Source organism: Ixodes scapularis, unplaced genomic scaffold, assembly GCF_016920785.2.
Source record: "Ixodes scapularis isolate PalLabHiFi unplaced genomic scaffold, ASM1692078v2 PGA_scaffold12__126_contigs__length_90152505, whole genome shotgun sequence".
Lineage (NCBI taxonomy): Eukaryota > Metazoa > Arthropoda > Arachnida > Ixodida > Ixodidae > Ixodes > Ixodes scapularis.
This window is the reverse complement of record NW_024609838.1, coordinates 3278865-3301448: the sequence shown is the minus strand read 5'-3', so window position 1 is coordinate 3301448 and position 22584 is coordinate 3278865.

Genomic DNA, 22584 nt, shown 5'->3' with positions numbered 1-22584 from the left:
CTGGATAATCGTCGCCACCGATTATCTTACTCGTTACGCCGAGACGAAAGCCCTTCCTTCGGGGACTGCTGTCGAAGTCGCGAAGTTCTTCATCGAGTCCATCGTCCTCCGGCATGGCGCCCCCGAAGTCCTGATCACAGACCGAGGGTCATCGTTCATGGCGCAGTTAACCCAGGAGATCCTTCGTCTAAGCCAGACGGACCACCGTCGGACAACTGCATACCATCCGCAGACAAACGGGTTGACGGAGCGGCTCAACAAGACCATCGCCGACATGATCTCCATGTACGTCGACGTGGAGCACAAGACATGGGACGAGGTATTGCCATACGTCACATTTGCCTACAATACGGCCGTACAAGAGACCACAAGAGTGACGCCCTTCCAGCTGGTGTATGGCCGGAAGGTGACGACTATGCTAGACTCTATGTTGCCGCACGATCCAGTCGACGACGGAAGCGATGACGCCCAGGTGGTTGCTCAACGGGCAGAAGAGGTCCGCCAACTGGCAAGACTACGAATTCAAGACCAGCAACATGTCGACGCTCGCCGGTATAATCTTCGTCGCCGCGACGTCCACTTCCAGCCCGGAGACAGAGTTTGGGTGTGGACGCCGATTCGTCGTCGCGGTCTCAGCGAAAAACTCCTGAAGCGCTACTTTGGGCCCTACAAGATCATCCGACGCCTCGGCGATCTGAACTACGAAGTTCTACCCGACGGAACGCGCCCATCTGCAAGACGTCAGCCGCGACCCGAGGTGGTGCATGTCGTCCGGCTGAAGCCGTATTACGAACGATAGGACTCTCCACTCTCGTCGACGAGCGAACTGTGGACTGTGAACTCCGGCTAGCAATTCTGCTGTCCTTTTGTTTTTTGTTTTCCGTTTTTTGTGCTGCATCGGGACGATGCACTTTTAAAGGGGGGGATAATGCCGCGCCCAGGGCTGAGAAAGCAACGCTCGGTCACGGACCTCCAGAAAGTTCTCGTTTATTCATGTACCGCATGTAACTTCTATCATTTATTCCTGCTTTTGTTTTCTAGAAAGTGCGTGTTCATTCTCGCCCGATCACGCGACGCTCGAGCCGCTTTCGCCGAATCTTCGAGATAGCGACGCACTCTAGATAAGAGGCCGCCCGCGACCTTGTCGAGTCAGTTTCGCTCCAGCGTTCGACTGTGCTGCTACGCCGACTTCGACGCCCGCGACGCTCTGTTATTATCTTTGTTCTCCCTTTATTTTTTTTTGGCACAAGTTCGCCACATTAAACGTTTATTTCTTCCCGTTTATTTCCTTTTATTTTGGTCACCACCCGTGACAATATATCATTTTGTATTAATTGAGAGGCTTTTTTGTTTTGTTCATCATCATCTTGCATTGCCGCCCTGCGGCAGAGACACGCATTATAACATACGTTAGCAGACGACACAACTGAACTACGAAGCAGACGACGCCAGCTGTAGCGGCTGACAGAAGGAGATGAGTGGGGCGCGTCCATTCGAACACCCCGGATTTCCAGCACTCGCAGCATGCCTTCCGCAGTGCTTCTGGATGAGCGCGCCCACACTCGCGATACACGGGACGCCGAAGCATCGTCGAAGGCGGGAAGCTCGTGCTGGAGGTGGCAGAGCCGAAACTGTCCAACCCCTGCACTTCTTACCTTGTCTGCGGATAAACAGGTGGCGGTAATGCCTCTGCATCGTCATAAGAACAATCCCCCACCTGTGCCGTTACCCTTTGTGTTGGTGGGGCATTCGGGGAACCTTCATCCATCCATGGAACCGAATACTTGCTCAACTTGCCCAAAAGTCGCGAGTTAATTTTTGAAAATATTTCCGTTATATGTTTTTACCTTTAGTAAGCGAAATGAGAGATGCATCACTGAGGGGGATGGGGCCCGTCTAGTCGCATTTTACCTTGTTTTATATATATATATATATATATATATATATATATATATATATATATATATATATATATATATATATATATATATATTCTTTTTTTTGGGGGGGGGGGGCATTTATAAAAAAAAATCATTTTATTCATTAAAAAAAATTTCACTTAAAAGTGCACAAGAAAAAAAAATAGAAAATTATTGATGATTTTGGTTTTCAAAAAGTTTTTACTAAACATGATTGTTTTTGTTCCACAAGACCATCTTGATCGTGTTCCTTGGGTCTAAAAAGCCCCCACCCAAATGGCGCGATGAGGTTGCTTTAAGTTAACGATTGAACAAACAAAAAAATGTTTTCTTGGAAATCAGTACTTTATTTACACTTCGCTCGTTTGTTGTCTCAATAACACGCTACATAAAGGCGTAAAATATTTAGTTTTAGCCCGTACACTTTTTGTTTTCTGCGTTGAAAACTAAATATTTTGCAATATTTTTAACACTGGATTTGGACCGAATTCAATTTTTTTCCGCGTTGTGTAGCACTGTTTATAGAGTGCAGTCTAACAATTTGTAGTATATTTTTCAATCCTCAGCATCTATTCCTCAAACATTTTGAAAGGACAAGGCTGCGTTTGTTTCTTTAATACTAAAGCGGCGTTTATTGCCATTTTTATTCGCATGCCACGATGTAGCACATAAAATGGGTAAGAAAACTTATCACATAAAAAGGACATTTTCGGGCAAAAGAAAGGGTGAGGGCAATTACGTGGAACAGGTTAATGTATTCCTTTTTTTTTTATTTGCTAAATACCCTTTATTGCCATAGTTGCATAGCAGGGTACCACGCGATAAACTAAAAATGAACTCGGAATGGTATGCTCACTTTTGTACTTAGACGTATTTTACTGTTGCACGTGTACGCTGGTCGATGTACAGGCTGTAACAAAAAAAAAAAAAAAAAAAAAAAAAAAACTTTACAGTTGTTTTTTTTTACCTCAAAAATAAACTAGACATCGCCGACCGCTCATTCTCCTCCCAAAGGTAGAGCTAGAGGTCACAACCAGATGCCAAAGTTTCAGCCCGATCCGATAACTTAATCAAAAAAGTCATTTTCTGAAAATTTTCAATTGGAAAATGGCGGCCGGCGGAGTTTTCGAATACATGGAGCTCTATGGCACCACAAACCAAAAACGGGCAAAAATGGGCTCCATTTTTCCATTGAACTTTTCAGAAAATCACTTATAACTTTTGAATAAGGTATCCGTTCCGGCTGAAACTTTGGCATCTGGTTGTGACCTCTAGCGCACTTTTGGGCGGAGAATGAGCGGTCGGCGATGCCTAGTTTATCGGTAAAACAAAAACTCCACATTTTTTTTTTGTGACACCCAGTATATTCGTAGGCCTAATTTCGTCAGAGACAGAGATAACCAGAAATTCTAAATCCGGAGACACACTTCTTATACCTCGAAAGTAAACGTTTCGGTGGACCTGGTTAGGAGCGGCAATTAATGTAAAGAGAAAACTCTAACCAAAAAATAAAGCAGAGGCCGTTGTTTCAAGGTCCATTTCGGCCCCTTGTTCACGGGTGACTGTTCTCGTCCTTCTCGTCGCCTCGCCAATTGCCCGCTGTTGTTGACTTCTTTAAAGCGGCCGTTGTTTCTGCACGTGTCTTATGATTCGTAGCGCCCCACGTGACGCACCGCAAACCGGACACTTAAAGGGCTACTCCACCGATTTTTTCATTGTCTCCAATTTGCTTGAAATTTTGATAAACTAACCAACAAACATCGCGAAAATAGTATCCCAAATATTAGGTCAAAATATTGTTTTTTCGCGAAGTTATTGAATTTACAGTTTTGGTCCTCACCGTGTTTTTCAAGCTCGAAGTCTCTACTGGCAACAATGAAAAAGTGACGTCAGTGGAAGGCAGGAGTTCACTCTTTGGGCTGTAGATTTTGTTTTAAACTGATTCGAAGCAGTTTCGTGGTGTCAAATGAATGCTTGGGAAGCTCGCTGCAGTACCCGCGCTCCAGCACGGAACAAATGATTGGCATATTCTATTTTTTGGCTGCTTGCTCGACTGGCAAGCCTGCCTGCCACTGACGTCACGGCCCTGAAAAGCGCGCGTATATTTGAATGTTGGTTTTTGCATCATTTTCATTTGCCGATTTCGCAATAACTATTATGAATTTCGCGATTCTAAATAGCATACCGGAGAGAGTAAAGGCCGGGGAGTCAGAAAATATAGTTAGTTGAGGTAGCTCAAAAAATCGGTGGAGTACCCCTTTAAGCGCTTGGAAGTGTCCCAGCTGACCGATTAACGTTATTCTCGGTGTTTTGAATGTACCAAGACTCTAATAAAAAGCGTCATCGCCAGTTTCGTGCCGCGCCAAGAATAGAGCTGTTGTCAAATCCGATCGTGTGGCCCTCTTTCGGGAAGTGTTCTACCAGCGCGCTACCCTGCGCGTCATTCTTTTTGACGTCATACTGATGCTGGTGTAGACGTTCCGGGAAGTGTTTAGTTTCCCCAACGTAGGAGGCGGCGCAGTCACCACGGGGGATCCTGTAAACGAGTCCCTGAGTCTTTTCCTTAGGGGAGCGATCCTTTGGAAGTGAGAACAGTCGTCCAATGGAGGACACCGGTTTATATGTCACACTGACGCCGTATTTTCGTAAAACGCGCGCGAGAGTTTCGCTTGTACCCTTGGTGTACGCGGTTGCGTAGGAAAAGGGGGGGGGGGGGAGAGAGGGGGGGGAGGGGCGTCTTCTGTTCTATTTTGTCTAAGTGTTTTGTACGTGTTGTTCAAAAACGTAGCAGGATGCCCGTTCTGTTTCGGGTCGCGTTTGATCGTTGTGACCTCTTTCTCAAGAGCTTCTTCAGTGGAGCAGACAATAATTGCCCGCCTGAAGAGTGTGGAAGCCACAGAAGATTGGTGCGTTGAAGGGTGGCAGGACGAGAAGTTCAGGCATCGGCCGGTGTGTGCCGGTTTTTTCGTAAACTTCGAATGTCAAATGGTTGGACTTTCTCTTCGTGAGCACGTCCAGGAATGGAAGGGAACCGTCCGACTCCAGCCCAATTGTAAATTGTATCGCCCGTTAGGTAGAGTTTAAGTGTTGGTGAAGTGTAAAGTGATCGGATTCAACAACTGCCCTATTCTTTGCACGGAACAAAAAACTGGCGATGACGCTTTTTATTAGTGTCTTGGCACATTCAAAACACCGAAAATAACGTCAACCGGTCAGCTACAAAACTTCCAAGTGCCCAAGTGTCCGGTTTGCGGTGCGTTACGCGGGGCGCTACGAATCATAACACACGTGCAGAAACAACGGCCGCTTTAAAGAAGCCAACAGCGAACATTTTGCAACACGACGACAAGGACAAAAACAGTCACCCGTGAACGAGGGGCCGAACTGGACCTTGAAACGTCGGGCTCCGTATCCTTTTTTGGTTAGAGTTTTCCTTCTACATTAATTGCTTACACCTCATACAAAAGACAAGCTCACACAGATTCGAGCGCGAGTCACTGCGAGATCCGAGCTTCGAATGCCTCATGGTAATGAGTTCAAGGAGGAACTTGGCACGCGGCATTTGAACCACGGACATTTCGATGACTACTGTTTGCGCGACTCCGGCTCAAGTACGAAGAGTTGATCGCCATATGCGACGATCACGTTCTGAAATTGGGTTTCTCAAAGTTTTCCAAAGTCGAGGAAAGAAAACAGCCTCTCTTGGTTATATAAAGACTGCTCAAAATTTGTTTTTTGTTCTAATTTTTACAACTGTCACTTCGTAAATTTGACTTTTTTGGAATTCCGCTTTGTCGCAGGGCAGGCGAGCGTTGGGAGAAACACCCTTCTCAGGGGAATGAGCGGGTGTGCGCGCGTTCGCTGTGTACTGTCGCTTGACTGATTCACACATCAGTGTCGGTTGCATTCGGAGCAACCAAATAAATAAATAAATAAATACAATTAAAAAAAAACCGCAACGTTTAGAACACCGGGACAACCGCGACTCGTGACCGCTTCACGAAGACTTCTCCCGGTGACCTTGTCGTTGCAGTTGTTCGGTCGCTCCGAAGGCAAGCAGTCCAACTGTCCGAACCAGGCTTTTAAACGCCTCCGTCACATAGCCTTTTCGTTTCTCACCAGGGTGCCGAGCAACTAGAATTGGTGGTGCTGAATTCACACAAAGCCTCCGGAGGCGGAGAACACCGCGATGCATAGAGATTTAAAAACAGTCACTTGTCATAGTGATCAAGTGATGCGACAAATGTGAAACCGTAATGAATGCGAAGAGAATTTTTGGTTGCAACTGTGGCTGCTTCTCTCTGACAATGTATGTAGATAAAGTTTCCGAGGAAAAAAAAAAAAAAAAAGGTTGTTTTCTTAAGCGAAGGTGCATTCATATTTCAATTCACGCTACAAGTTCGTAACTGTCGCGCGAACATTAGTGGCTGTGAAAACTACTCTCATAGAAGTCTGAGTTCTCATAACCCGTAAGCATTTCTGATCGTGGGTTTAAGGCCATTTACTGTATGGCTGTCACGCGCCACCTAGAAGGTTTTTAGAACACGTGCCTCCAAAAAAACGATTTTATATTTACTTGAAAAGCCTCACTGTTCTTGCGGTCGGAAGGGATTGTTGATATGGTTAGATAACCGAAAACATGACGGCGTTAACGCTCATGTTTTTTGATTAACGCGTAGTTTCTATCTTCCTAATTATCAACCAGACGAAGTATACTATCTACTAACTAGCTAAGGTCGTTTGTCAAAAAACGTTTAAATAGTTATTCTTAAAAAAAGAAAAAAAGAAAAAGCGCTGACTTTGTCATTTGGCCCGCACATACCCGTCGGATAGTTGAGCCTAGCCCCCACTAGGACTACAACCTCCAAGGTTTGTTCGCGATGAAGACGAAATCAACTTGCAGCAACCTACTTTAATCGTACACAGTTCCACACGCTGCAAAAAATTATATACAGGGTGTCACAAAAGACAATTTACACGGTCTTTTTCACCGCAAAAACAAACTAGGCATCGCCGAACGCTCATTCTCCGCCCAAAGGTAGAGCTTGAGGTCACAACCAGATGCCAAAGTTTCAGCCCGATCCGATAACTTAATCAAAAGTTATAAGTGATTTTCTGAAAATTTCAATGAGAAAATGGAGCCCATTTTTGCCCGTTTTCGGTTTCTGGTGCCATAGAGCCCCATGTGTTTGAAAACTCCGTCGGCCGCCATTTTCCCAATGAAATTTTCAGGAAATCACCTATAACTAGGGCTGGGCAAATGATCGATTAACCTACCGATTAATCGATTAATGCTTTAATCGCGATTAATTTTTTTAACTGGTTAATCGGTAAAATTTATACGAACCAAAAAAAACCCAAAATTAAACACTTCCATAACGCAGACGTGGACGAATACGCCTGTACGAAGGGTGACCTTTAGGTCAAATTTTAGAACAAGGTAAACTGTACAGGGGCGATATTTTTATAGCATCCGATTAAGTACAGAGGTTACACATGTCCCCGGTCATTTCAACGTAGTTCGAGTGTCTGTTTAGCGCAGTAGAGATTATTGTGAACAATGAAAGGAAGCCGCTCTTTCTAGAGAATATCAACGAACATCTTTGCCTCACGCGGCAAAAGTAATATTTAGCGAAAGGTCTCTGATACTCTTCTTAACTACATATCGAGATTAATTCATAATCTAAGTTGTACATTGCACCGTTTATCACAGATTCAGCAAAAAAAAGACGTTTTTTAAATATTTTGCAATGAAATAAACGAGACCGATTAATCGATTAATTAATCGATTAAAGGGTGGCGATTAATCGGGTTAAAACTTTTAATCGACGCCCAGCCCTACCTATAACTTTTGATTAAATTATCGGATCGGGCTGAAACTTTGGCATCTGGTTGTGACCTCTAGCTCTACCTTTGGGCGGAGAATGAGCGTTCGGCGATGCCTAGTTTATTTATGCGGTCAAAAAGACCGTGTAAATTTTCTTTTGTGACACGCAGTATATATATGGCCAGTTTCCCTATATAAGTTACACTATGCCTGTCAGCTCCAAGCACTGGCAAGCGAAAGAGAGAGGGCAAATGGTATATATGGTTGCCGTGCAGTGGAGCCACTTAGGCGTACAAACCTGCCGTGTAGTGAAGCCAACCATCTCTTCCGTAGGAGGTTCAATGCTGTTGCCCCAGCAGCACCGACAGCAAGAAATCTAAATGTTTTTGATTGACAGCTCGGGACCAGCTCGCGGTTTTCAACGGAATATTACTTCTTATTGTCCTACCTTTTCACCCGCACACGACCCGGCACCAACTATTTCTATGCGCGCGATTCAAGGTGACCGCCAAAGCCCCAGACTGCCGCCAAAGCAGACGGTCAAGCGGCCAAGCGTTCTTCGCTTTCGCGCTGCAAAAGCGAAGCCTGACCGTGCTTGTTTCGTAGTTTAGTATTTTGTCTCAGCGAAACTCGTTTGAATCAGGGCGGTCACATCCAGAACAGTGTTCCACATGTTGTTAAAAAAAAACAGATATATGATATATCTTCAATAATAATGTAAATACAACATGCTAGAAAAAATAGAAAAAAGGAACGTCCGCCAGGCGGCGCTACCTAACTGTACGTGCGTGTTGTGAGGTGAAGCATCGGGCCTGGACACCTTTTGGAGAGAAGCTGACAGGCATAGTGTAACTTCAAAATTAACTGTTGGGCTAGTTGGCTACACATTATATAAAAATTCAAAAGCGCAAACACCAAGGAAAAGAAGAGGGGACAGGACAGCGCTTACACAATCTGCAGAAAATACACACGGAAAAGGGCCCAGTGTAGAAGAAAGATATTGAATCAAAATTAACTGTTATTATATAAAACATATAAAACAAGAAAATAAAAATGTTATATAAAATAAAAAAAAAAAATTAAAAATTAACAAAATCAATGTGTAGCCAACTAGCCCAACAGTTAATTTTGATTCAATATCTTTCTTCTACACTGGGCCCTTTTCCGTGTGTATTTTGTGCAGATTGTGTAAGCGCTCTGTCCTGTCCCCTCTCCTTTTCCTTGGTGTTTGCGCTTTTGAATTTTTATACAATAGTGTAACTTATATAGGAGGCACTGGGCAGGCACACGAAACAGATCCGTGCCGCCTGCTCCGTTGGTTACAGAGCGAAGGATGGTTACAGACCGAAGGACGGACATGAAAATGCGTAGAATTCGCTCAGAACTGCTATTGCATTTAAATGCACGCACCTTAATATCCCATCGCCCCCACACACGTCGTCATTCCGACCTCGAAAACAAAAGAGAAAAAGAAAAGCGTCTCTTTGGCGACGTTTACGGGCCCGCTGTTCTCTCCGAAGACGTTGGCGGAGGCTCGCCGGGGCGGCGAACGTCGTCCCGGTCGGATACGAGCCCAACGGCGGCGAAGCTGGTTGTCTGCCGCCGGCGTTCTTCGCGGATGCCTCGTGAAAATTCAGTGGCCCGGAACGCGGGCGCGTAAAGACGACGACGACGGCGGGGCCCCCAACGAGAATCCGCGAGAATTTCGCGAGAAGAGGCTCGCCCTCGAGGTCTCGCGTTGCTCGTAAATAAGGAACAGCCTCCTCTCCCTCTTTCGCACGCCGTGTTTGTTTGTTTCTGCGTTCCAAGCCCCGCGGGCTATACGAGACCAACACACAAGAGTTCAAGCATCCGCCGCCCCCCCTTCCTTTGTTCTGAGCGTTTGGTCCGCGTCTGTTGCGTTGTTCGCTGCATTGTTTATGGCGTAGTTCGTTGTGACGTGTCTTTGTTTGTGCGTTGTTGTTGTTGTGTTGGTTCCGGGTCACGCGGAAGTTGTCGAGGCGGCGGCTTTGAGCGTGCCGTGATCCGGAAGACGATGAGCTGCGGCAGTCTCTGGCTTTGCGGATGAGAGCGGCGGGACAGTCCTGGTGTCCGTCGCTCACGCAGGTTACGTCATGGTTTCAAGTGCGCGTTGGACAGTTTTATAGCGGAGCGCCGGCGTCCGACATTTTGCTCTCGCATTCGACCGCGTTCGACGAGTGCGGTGGAGACAACGGCTGCTAGCTTTAGGTCTACCCACTAATCTGTCCAATCAGAGATCGGCGTTCTCACGTCCTCGCGGATCTCCTCTCCTCCTCTCCCTCACATCCTCAGAAAAAGTTACTTCCGCCATGTTCGTTGTATCTAAACCGGGATTTATAAAGGCGGCATCGGACGGCTCGTCGGACAAGGGAAAGAACTTTGCAAGTTTACGTGTAAAGATACAAGCACGAGCGCTTGGGTAGAGCCGTGGTGGCCCCTTCAACTCCCTCTCCCGGTGCGCGACAGTTCGTGCAGCCGACTCGCTCGCTATTAGTGGCAAATACCTCGTGCCCATTGGCGCGAGGCCTTCCGTTTGAACTTCCACGATATGGGATATTCACTGGACGTCATATTTGAAGTTAATGTTTGGAGCGCATGCTTAAAACGACCTTGCATTAATAGGCCGGTGAGACCGGCAATCTTGATGGTGCGGGATGCACGCTACAAAAGAACTGTGGAAGCTCGCTGTCGGCTCGCGATCAGCAGTCTCGCTCACAGCTATGGCCGCTAGTGGATCCTCCCTATAGACCGATGCATAGCCCCCCCCCCCCCCCCCCTATCCTCACAAAGCCTGGCAGTTCGACGACGGAGCCATAGAGTGCCCGGTCGCAGATTTGGAGCACCAGGGTTGGTAGCACAGAGCACCAAAGAGCCATTTCTCGAGGAACCTGGACGTCAGCGCACAGCTTTGGCAGCGGCGAGGACCCGAAACACACTTGTTCGCTCAAGAGAATTGTGTTTCGGCGTCTCGCCGCAGCGGGGCGCGGCCCTCCTCTCATCCGTTGTCTGCCGTTCCACCTTTTCCGTTTCGGCGGCCGCTTCTCGTGGCGATCTGCTGCAGACCTTGTCAGTATATAGGAGGCTATGACCGATGTTACAGCCAGTTTCATTACGTCACCACCGGCGCCATGCATCGTGGGATCTGTAGTCCTTCTGCACGCGCGCCGCCGCCGCTAAAGGCCTCCGCGAGTGTAGCACGAGGCGGCGTGACCCGTCTCGTGCACTGGCGCCTGCCTCCTACGAACCACAGTTATGGCGGCGTCACGCATGCGTGGAACGTTTAGTGAGATCGCTCTATTGGCCAAACGCTCACTAAGACTTCGTGAGTACCGTGACCTCTACTTTTATTAATGAGAATAAAAGAAATGTCGGGACAGTCGATTCTGAAGGTGTAGGCTTAACGACGCGTCGACTACAAGCTTTCACCGTGCTTTTTACGCACGCCATCGAGATGGTCGATGGCGGTTCATAACCCTGGTCGTGACGTCACAAACATAAACTGCAAGAGGGAGCCACTGAAACATCTCGTCGCTAATGGGCGTCTTCGTAGGCCGTATGTAGGTCAGCGCTAAGCGTACGTGATTTAGGTAATTTTGCAGTTCCATCACATTTGCCTGGTTTGCGCTCCGTCCAAGAAGTTGTGGGAGAAGCTCCTTAGAAGGTGCGAGGATACGAACGCACCTTTTAAGCGTCGCTGAGGCTAGTGCTCGGTCTTCACTACGCTGGCGCCGCTTGCTCTTCACCTAAATGTGGTGCCTGGTGCGTCGGATGTATGGGAACAGTGCTGCAAGGTTGCCGACATCGGCACTCGCTGAAGCGTTCGTCTTATATAAGAAACGAAAACGAACATAAAAAGCAAGTTAGTGCTGAAACGCCTATTTACGCTTTTCGAAGGAGAAAAAGGAAGCAAATAGCTTGACTAATTTCACAACGATAGAAACTTGCAATGGTATTCGTATAAAATTAGAACAAACCGCTGATTTGGAGAAGTGTGACGCCAAATATAAATAAATAAATAAATACACTTTTCAACCCAGAAATAGGTATATATATAAAAAAAACAGAAAAAAAAACAAACAAACAAAAAAACAGCAAGTGAGTAATGCCAGGGAACGCAGACACCTATGTCGAGCCATGGCCAACTTGGAGGATCACGAGAGGAGGCGAACAAAACAATTACCAGAACAAGTGCCTGTCCCCTAAATCTTCGCTTCGCTTTCCCCGCAGACCACAGCGACGCATACACAACAGCACCAACAACAATGCTCAACAAATTGAGAACACGAAACAAACAAAACGTCGCGCTGCTCTTCCCTGCAATAACCCCCCCCCCCCCCCCCCCCCCCCGCTCCCCCACCCCCCAAACACCAAAAAGAAAAAAAAAAAGGAAGAGAACATCAACAACAACATAAACAGGCACAAAACATTAACCCTTCACTTTCCAAGCGCTAACTCCACTCAGTGTCGCGTGCGGAACGCCGAACCCCGCACCCTAAGATCGACTCCGCGATCGCCCACGCCCCCCACCCTTTCCCCTTCCTCCACCCTCGCGAAAAAAAAAAAGCTATTTTTTTTTTTATTTTATTTCTTTCTCCCCAGCGAAGCGCGATACAGCATCGTCGCCGGCAGTGGTCCGAAGCGAAGATCAACGATGGAAGACGACCGAAAAGAATCCTCCCCCACCCCCTACATAAAAAAAAAGAAGAATGACTCGCAACACATCACAAAGAAGCCGAGGAGCAAAAAGAAGAAGCTCAAGAGCAACGGACGTCAAGCCATCCTCCTCTTTCCGCGGCAGCGTCGCCTCTTTCGGAGGCAGAACGGGTGCAGCAGGGAAAGCGAGGAGCAGCAGGCAGCAGGAGAGCAGCAAGCGAACGCCAAGCCCCTGGAAGTGCGCTGCTCCTCAGCTTCCTCAGCCGTCCGAGCGGAACCAACTCTCGCTAGAGAGCCTAGATTTTAAAAGAAGAGGCAGCAACCGAAACCACGGAGAAACGTTCTACGCGCCGTAATGGCGGGCGCCTCTTGGACACTTCGGTCGCAAGGGCGCATGCGTGCCGTTGTTGACGCGTGGCAAAGGAGATAAGCGCGGCGGAAACGCTTACAGACGATAAATGCTTACACCGCTAACGTATCGCACCAAAGGCAGTCTCCCGACGCTGTCTGTATACCTCGTGTGGTGGTCCTTTAACATTGGTCATACAAACACCGTCTTGCAGACGTAACCATACATGCTTACGGAGCACTTCGAAGATGCCGAAGGCATGTTCGCAGATAATTCGGTCAACATGTCTGCAACGAACAACGTGCCCATTTTTTACGATGCACGAAGAGTGTGTGACGTCGGCTTAGACCACGTGGCCCCCGATCGGGCAGCTGCAAGCACTCTGAACTCTAGGCGTCACACTGACTCTCTCTCCTCGGCGCGGAGGCGGTGGCGGCGGCGGCAGGGTGGTTCTTCCTTTGCTTTGGGCCGAGAAATTTCATTAGGCGCGGCAGCGGATGGAAGCGGCTGCTCTGTCTCTCGTCGGCAAGCGCCGCCAGAAGGGCCGAAAAAAAAAAGAGGAAAAAAGTGAAGGCCGTTGCTGACGACGCGGACTTTGGACCGTTCTTCTAGCTGGTTATCGACTCTGTTCTGGGGGCCCGCGGGGGGTTCTGCGGCGCGCAGTGCGCGCGGAGCATAGGGGGCGCCATTTGCTTTGTTTCTGCGATGTGGGGGTTTCGAGGTTTTTAGTTGGGGAGGGCCGATAGGCCCCTTTCAAAAGTAACAGCCCTCTATACCTCGTTTCACCTTACATGCGGATGCAGCCGACGCTTCGACTTGATGGGTCAATCAACCAAGTCAAAAGTGCAACGTCATGGTGTTCGTTATGGTCATGTACGTGTTTTCTCCTCGCTAAACCAGTCATGTTCTGGGAAGACTCAGCGCTAGTGAATTCGAGCGCGTTCTTATAGTGAATACTTAAAAACGAAAGAATAAAGGCGCGTTCACACTCTTGCAACCGAGTGCGACCGAGAAAGACTTCTTGAGACCGGATGCGCTGAGCGGAGCTGGTCCTAAGAGATCGCAAGAGGCTTAAAAACCGGTTTGGTCTCTCTCGGTCGTACTCGGTTGCAAGAGTGTGAACGGGCCTTAAAACACACGGACGACCACACCCTTTCAAATAGCAACGACTTTTTTTTCGTTACTATTTGGAAGAGTGTGTCGTCAGTGTACGTATTTTGTTTTTATTCTTTCGTTTTTAAGTAAGACAGATGTGACTTGGGCTCTCGGTGTATATGCTCGTGTCTTTATACTACGATTAAACACAGGATGAAACGAAGTGGTAGTCTCAAAAGCTCAAATGTTTCCGCATTAGTGGCGCTGATGGGAGAATGAAATCGCCGAGCTACAGGCAGCCTCGGCTCCGTGAGTCCAAGGTAGCGTACGAGGACCGACCTCTTAGAATAATTATCTGCTTTCCACTCTATGTTTTCAAAAACGTTCGCTGTTCCTGTTGTAACGGGCCTGCGCAACGCCGCCGCTAGAGCGTCGGGTTTCGACCCTGCACAGGGTGGTCGGACTGGCTTTTGAAAAGGGTCTTTCTCCGAGCGAAAATGCCGAAAAGTATGCAACGAATCCCATGTGCGACGAATCAGTGGGCGAAATGCGAGTCGGACGTGCACTTGAAAATGATGCAGTTGCGCTTTCTCGGAATGATTATTTTATCGATGCGCTTAAGCCTGAAATGGACGGGAAAAAGATTTAATTTTCTTCCCTAATCTTCGTTTAAAATATAATTCCGGTCCTTATCCACTGTAGGCAACTTTTGTTAAATCAATGGCATTTCGCGGTCATACAGTGTATTATTACGAGATCTCTGGAGTCAGGCTGGGTAACAGCAAAACGTGATTATTAGGTCCAAAGAAGTTCGACATTACTCTTACTTTCTGGTACTGTCAAAGAAAGGCTCGCGCTCCTCCCTGGCGCCTCGTTGAAATACCGTCAGGGTCGTGGGTTTCTTGCAATAAATAAATGCACTTTTGATAACTTTTTTTTTTTTTTGTGGGGCAAATAGAGTTTGTGTGGTTAGCGGGGATGGTTGTACGGATTTCAGATTCCGCGTAGGTTACTTTGTCCCCCCTTCTGTAGCAAGCTGGTGTACGGTTAGGGTTCTCGGTACGAAATCACTCGAGAATCTCCCTCCTGCTAGCCAAGCGTTATTGAAGTGCCACTAATTACGTCAGTCTAATCAAGCTTACCGCCTATTCCTTTATTCATTTTAATTTCCACTACGGATCACGCTTTGAATGTTCACCTTGGTGGTGACTTCTCGATCCTAGCGAAATGTTATTGAAGTGCCACTAATTAAGTCAGTCTAATCAAGCTTACCGCCTATTCCTTTATTCATTTTAATTTCCACTACGGATCACGCTTTGAAGGTTCACCTTGGTGGTGACTTCTCGATCCTAGCGAAATGTTATTGAAGTGCCACTAATTAAGTCAGTTTAATCAGGCTTACTGCCTATTCCTTTATTCATTTTAATTTCCATTTCTCTAACCTTTTTCTTTTGAAAAGCATTTGTACCATCGTTTTGAACAAATCCAAGGACTGTGACGAAGTCTGTTCATTCCTGCAACCTTACAGGGTTATCGAGTCCCTTTACAACCCACAATGGCATATCCTGGCGTTGACACGACCATTACCTCTCCAAAAAAAAAAAGAAAGAAAAACATATGTGTTTATCCCTTGGCATTCGGTTCTGTACGTTTCTTCGTAGTTTTTCAGCTTCACGTTTCGCTGTAGTGAAGATCAAATCTTCAGGGCGCCCCCCTTAGCCAATACGCAAAGCCGAAAAGGCAAAAATGAAAGAAAACATGCGCTCAAAAAAAGCCTTCGCGGATGTTATATGGTTACGGTGTCTGGACTCGTAGTGTATTCGAGAGCAGCGAAAACGGCGCACCAGTCGACGCTGGATATACTGGGATGAACCACGTCTCCCCGAGATGAAATGTGGTCGACGCTGCGAGGTTTACGCCCTTCCTGGCTCTGAGACGGAGATGTTTTCTTCGGGGTCATACGAGATACGGTTTTGTCTTAGTGGCGCGTAAACAGCGTCCGCCGTGGGATCCATTTATTTACCGAGTTAGGACAGGTTATTCGACGCCCTGCGTCTAAGTTCGGGCTGACGCAGCATAATACCCCGAGCGAGACGTCGTCTGTTTATCTTTATTGTTCCACTTTTAAATGCTTTCGACCCCGGCGCGAGGTTTCTTTAACACCCTGTTTGCCACCCGTTGTCGGCGGTGAAGATAACTGAATCGGTTAGCTGTTGTCTTTTGATCGGCGTTAGTATAGGTGTGGATGGTGTAAGATGTAACACCTCTGTTTCACGGGCACTTAAAAGGGGTCTTCAGAACAAACAGTGAAGGTTTAGCATTTGCGAGATCTAATGTACGTGTCATTTCTTTTCATAACGTCGTCAGAAAGTTTGTGAAGCTCACGAGGAAAGAGTTTACGCGCGGAGGAGGTAGGAAACATGCGCGAATGTGGAGCAAGTGTTCCAACGCAACTCAACAGATGGCGCTATAGTCCATTCTTTGGCTGTAGCCTGTAAGCGAGTACTACGCTGCTCAACGCACTCAGCTGCCACTACCGCAGGCAGGTTTATAAACAAGCCTCGAAACGTAAACGTGTGAACCAGCTAGACGTCTTCGCGTTACAGAAAGAAAGTAACCGAAGACCGTTACTCGTTACCGCGATTCAAAACGGAACGCGTGGACTTCAACTCGAACGTAACGGGTTTCTCTCTCGTCACCGAAGTTTTTCGTCGATTTTCTGACGCAGTAGCAAGCATCCAATATTTTTCGTCGTTTTTTAAACCCAATGATGAGCATACCGATGATGGCGATAAGCGTGGCTATGCTGGCATACTTTGCGCATTCTTTTTTTTTTATATCGTTTTTGTGACGCTTTTTTTGCCACTGGTGTGAAAACCAAATTGGGCAACTTGGGTTGTGTACATCCTCCTCCAGAAGTATCAAAATACCGTTGCTCCTTACTGCGTCACAAATTAACCAAGTACGTCACTCCTTCCTTTTCTTAATAGAGTAGCTGAGTCGTTACCTCGCTTCCCAAAAAAACGCAACTTTATACAAATCATGTGGTACTTTTAACTCGTTACATGCGAGCATGGAAACAGCGTTATGTAAAGAGTGGATGTGAGTCAAAGCGGGTGTCACAATACGAGCATGCAATATAACAGTCCTCGCTGTCACTTCTTTGCACGCTGTGGCGAAACGCTGCTGGGGATTTTCGGCAGCGAGCGCCGGCGCGATTAGCCCAACGACGGATCGCTACCGAGCTTCCCACCGCTCCGAAAGCGGTCGGAGGCAGCTTTAAACGGTCCCACGACGCTTCATCGTCAGAAGGATTGCTTACCACGCACCCAATCGACCGTCCCCACAGCACACACACACACGCCGACTCGCTTAATAAATTGGTTTGGAGAATCGCGTCGCCTGCTGTGTACGAGGGCCAAAAGAGAGAAGAGATTTGGAGAGAGGGGGGAGAAGGGGAGGCCGGGGGGGAGTTCCCTTGATGAGGCTCCCGGCTGCCGTGTGCGTGTGTGTGTGAAAGTGTGCGTGCTGAAGAAACTCGCCAGTCGGACCTAATGAGGCCGGCAGCTAATTGGTGTGCAGCTCGCTGCCGCCGCCCGCCATGGCAGACCACCGATGCAAATGCGGAGGGCTGCCACCGCTAATGAAACGACCAAATGGACTCCCCGCAAAGGCAGCTCTCAGTGTGCCCCCCCCCCCCCCCCCCCCCCCCCCCCCTTTTTCCTGTTTTCCCGCTCTTTGCTTTAGAGTGAGTATACGCTGGCTGTCGCTCGGCGGAGTTCAGACTCTGAGCGGGGGGGGGGGGGGGGGGGGGGTGGGGGGGGGGCAGTGCTAGTGAGTATAGCGGTGTATTATACCATAAGCCGGGCCGACCGAACGCCGCATGCAGGTGGAATGCGCGGCTTATTTGGTGGAGGCTTCAGGTCCGTATAATAACGCTTCGTTGCCGTGACAAGCCTGAACGTGGAGATCGGGGGCAGTCATGGACTTCCGCGTGTATCGTGGAGTCGGTCGTTTTAAATATAGCTTGAGTGCTTTGTGCGCTTGTTTGTTTGTTTGCTTTGTTTGTAGTTGTCGTATTTCGGCGGTTGTCGTGCTTTTGGAAACCGAGATGTCCAAGACTTTTGCCGCGTTTTCTAGAGCAAGCACTCTCTTGTACTCATTTTTAAATCGGGAATCATGACCAGAAAGGGTTGACTCCTCGCAGTTTTACTAATTTCCTCCTTTATGTGGTGGGTCGTCGTGATTCTGGACACTTGCGCGTACCTTGAGGATACGTCATCTGTTAATTGATCAGTACGTGCCTGTTTCAAGTGCACGAAACATAGCTTTTTTACCCTGACAACCAAATCATGTGAGGACTCGGAACTCTGTGCAGCAGATGAACTAAGTAAAGCGTATACTTTCTTAAGGTGATAACGCGTGTATATAAAGTGCGAAGCTCTGAACGCTGCTCGAAATACCAACCCCTACCCTACACCAACTTCTGTCATTAGAAGACCAACCTCTGCTTTTAGAACACCAACCCCTACACCTTCTGCCTTTGGAAAACCAACCTCTGCCTTTAAAAGACCCACCCCTACACCAATGTCTGCTTTTAGAATTGACCAGCCCCTACACAAAGTTCTACATTTCGAAGACCAACTTCTCCCTTTAGAAAATCAATCTTCCGTCTTCGAAGACCAGTCTTCTGTCCCTCGAAGACCAATCTCTGGACGAACATCTTCCTCAAGACAAACCTTTCGATGATTTTTGCATCTTGATATCCAACTTATTGACTAACTTAATCTACTTTACGGTTCGAGTCCCCACTCTACACGTTCACTTTTCGGACGCTCGGTGTCGCCCGCTTCTCCCACGTTGTAGAGAAGAGAGTTTCTTAAATTTAAGAGCACTCCGAAGTCAGCTTGGAGCAGTCTCAGTCACGTAAATCAAAGTCTCTGTGATTTACGTTTTGTGTCCTCACTACAGACGTTCACATTTCGAACGCTTGGTGTCGCCCGCTTCGCTAGCGTTGTGGGGACAGCCAGCCCACTCAAATTTAATAACAGCACGCCGTCAATTTGGGGCTGTCTCAGACACGTAGATCACAAACTTTGGGATTTACGTTTTGTAATGCTCACTATACAGGTCCACATTTGGGAAACTCTCGTTGTCGCCCGCTTCGCTGGCGTTGCGGGGTACAGCCCACTCGAACTTAATAGCCCTCCGACGTCAGTCGCGGCAGCGCTCTTTGAAGGATGCGGCGACGCCGCGAAGCGTCGCAACGTCGCCGCGTCTCACCCGACCTCTTTGTTCATGCGACGACGACCGACGACGACAACGGACGATGCGTTACGAGACGCCGCCTTCGCCGGCGCTCTGTTGGGCACGCTTGGCTGGCCAAGAGTGCGTATTCTGGCGCACTCGGGAAGCGAACTTCGACCGCGGGCCCGGGATTACGACGCTTCGAAAAAGCCTGCCTTCCTTTCGTATTTTGTGCGGCCCTCATGGTTGAAGTCGGGTCGCACGCGCCGAGCCAAGAATGAGAATGAAAGCTTGTTTTCTTTTGCTTTTCGACTCGAAACTGCAGCTCCGCTAGTTTGTCTTCCACACGCTGGTGAAGTAACTAGCTTTTAGAGATTTTTTTTCCCCCTTCGGTCTTCTTGCCGGCGGTTCTGTTTTCCGTTGTTTTCACTGGATTCCGAGGCAGGGCTTCGCCTCTTTATTCCCTTTCCTGCGAATCCAGCTTCTTTATTTATTTTCTTTTTTTCCTAGAGAAGCCTCGTTACGGACGTATTACGGATGAGAAAGCAGAGATGCACTGTCGTACTAAGTATTAGAGGAAAGAATGACGGGAGTAAAATTTTAAGAAATAAAACGAAAGCGCAGGAACACGTTGGAATAATCTTCTTTCGGGAATGGTTCCTTTTCTGAGGAAGCTTCTTTTCTTAAAAAAGGGACCCCGAGGGCGTAGAGTGTCTCTTTTTGTTCCCGGTGACAAAGTGCCCGGTCAGCAGAAGAGGTCTTCTGTAAAGCCGATGATGGGCGCTTTCGCCCGCCTCGTTTGCCGACCAAGACTGCGTCTCGGAAGATACGGAAACGAAAAAAGAAGTCCGACGTCGGTTTTGAAGCATGACTGACCATTTCTTTTTTTCGTCACTCAAATTCGCTAACTAGTTGAATTATAAGCGTGAAGGTTCGACATACACCCGACTTCAGCGTATTCGAAGATCGCTGCTTTTGCTGGCGCAAGGTGGGCCAGTCTGCAGTTACGTTTCCGATTGTTGAACTACAGACAAAACTTCCCGCTGTGTAAACATGCCCATATTTACTAGGACACTTTATATTCCAAAGGTCATGGAGCATGGGCCAAGCTTCCTCGTGCCCTAACCACCATCCTCAAAAAAGCAAATTCGTTGCGAGGCACGGAACAACTTGCCCACCCATTTTCGGACGTATATTTCTTGAGCAGGCGCGTTATGGCAAGGAGCTAGCAAAGTGTGTATTAGATGACAGCTTGGTCCGCACGTGCGTCGGGGCGGGGGAGGACTTTGGAAAATCAAGGCTCCGCACTTCGTGACGCGCATTCGGCCTCGGCCCTTCCAAATCGAATCTTTGCCGGAAAGCGTCCGCCGGCGCCGAACCGTCTGCTGCTTCCTACCGCCAGCGCTAAGATGTCGGCCATATTTTTTTTCTCCCCTTTTTAGGTTTCTTCTTGATTTCTTCGCTCGTTGTCGGCCAACGTGCCATCGAAAAGCGAGTGCTGGAATGCTGCGATGATTCTATAGAGCGTCTCTTGACGTGCAAGTTTATTGACCAGCGTGCGTTTGTCGCTGACGTCACGCCCCCGTGCGGCGGCGCTGCAGTCGACAAGGCGCAAGGCCAGACGCGTCGGCTTTCGCAAATGTGATTTCAACGCACGCGCTGTGCGGCAACTTTTGTGGACTTGTTTGTGCACCTCATGTTGACGAATAAGTAGGATTCCTGGTTTCGGAGTTTGTTTTTCTTTAAATTCAGAGGGTGTTTCTTCTCCTTTCTTTTTTTCTTTTTTCTTTTTTTTAATTTCGTGTTTTGCTGAAAATTCGCATGTCATCGGAGTTAATTTTTTAAGTCCCCAATTTTCGCAAAATTTAAAAATTATTTTTACTTTTCTCATTTTTTTATAAAAAAAAAAAAAGAATATTCGGACCCAAACGTACTCTAAGCTCCTAAGGACTAACTTGTATCCAATGATATGTCTGCAGCTGCATTTGGCATCGCACTCTTTCCATGGGTACTATTGCCTGCGAGAAATCTTTGCCAAGAAGTGCCGCTTCCATTAACCCCAATACTTTGAAATAACGGAGCACTTGGAGGTAGTCGATGCGAAGCAACAAAGCTCCAGCTGCCTGCCCCCCCCCCCCCCCCTTCCCACCCACCTATGAAATCTACAGTTTCTTAGCTTTCAGTGTTACTGAAACACAACTCCTTCTTCCTCTAAGAACCACACATAGTTTGCTCCAAACTGGAAGCCGGAACAGTGGCTTTTGTCGTGACCTAAATGTACAATAAGAACTATGTCCTGTCGTGTGTGTTCCTTAATCGCTAAGTTTTAGATTTGTTTAGCTGCTTATTCCCACCATGTGCAATGACCCGCTGTTCTGAACGAACCTCGATGAAATAAACGGTGAACTCCCTTTTGTCAAAAGTTGGATCTTTCAAAGGAAACCGAGGCGACCTCTCCTCAAGAAAGTTCACTGAACCTGCGTCTCACGTAGTTTATTCGTAAAACGCCATCTTTTTTTCTCAACAACCATGGCGCTCACAACATGGGTTTCGCTGTGTGTTTTTGTCTCCCAGTGCCACATTAACACACACCGTGAACGTTCCGGATTTTCATCGTATGATCATGTCGCAGTCGTAGAGAACACAATGAAACACAAGCTCAGCGAATTTTCAAAGACGGAGTACAAATCTTGTCTTGTGATAGCGCTTTTTAGGTGGATCCACTCACTCGTTTCACAGTTAGAGAGCATACGATGGTTGCAAAAATGCTTAGTGTACTAGACATGTACATATCTGAGCATGCATTGGGCGGGAGGGCAGCGTCAACGTTTGGCCAATGCTCGAAGCCAATCACGAGCTTGCTGCCCCCCTTCCCCCCCCCCCCCCCCCAAAAAAAAAAAAAAAAAAAAATGGCGACGGCCAATGCTTTTTAAAGGGGTTTTGAAAAAAAAAGGTCGTTTGTTTTCAGAAGCGGCAGTGCTACATGCCGCATTAAAAGGCAGCGTAACGTATACCCGCGTCTAACCCTCCGAACAACGCACTTCATGTAGTCGAGTTTTTGGAATATAGGGCGCCCCAGAACTTTGACTCCCCCCGAATGAGCTAGGGGCGTGGCACTGCTCAAGTGCACTGAAGTTCTGCGCATGCATGGTGCGAAACTCCATACTGCTCGGGTGACCCAAAAGCGTTAGAATCCCTATTCTCAAAAAAAAAAAAAAAAAATTAAGCGAGGATTTTGCGTGACGAGAATGGGTAATAGTTTTGCAAGAATTGGAATGTGCCGAAGCTTCCCTAGCGTCGATGTTACGAGCAAGTTTTCGCGCATGCCTTACCAACTTCTTCGGTTAGCCACGTCTTGGTCAAAAGAAGCTTTGACACGCGCCACCTTTTGCTTCTAATGAGAACATCGCACAGCGCCGCCTTCCCCCGTCTTTCTCTACGCCAGGGCACCGAAGGAACGCAGAACTTTGTGA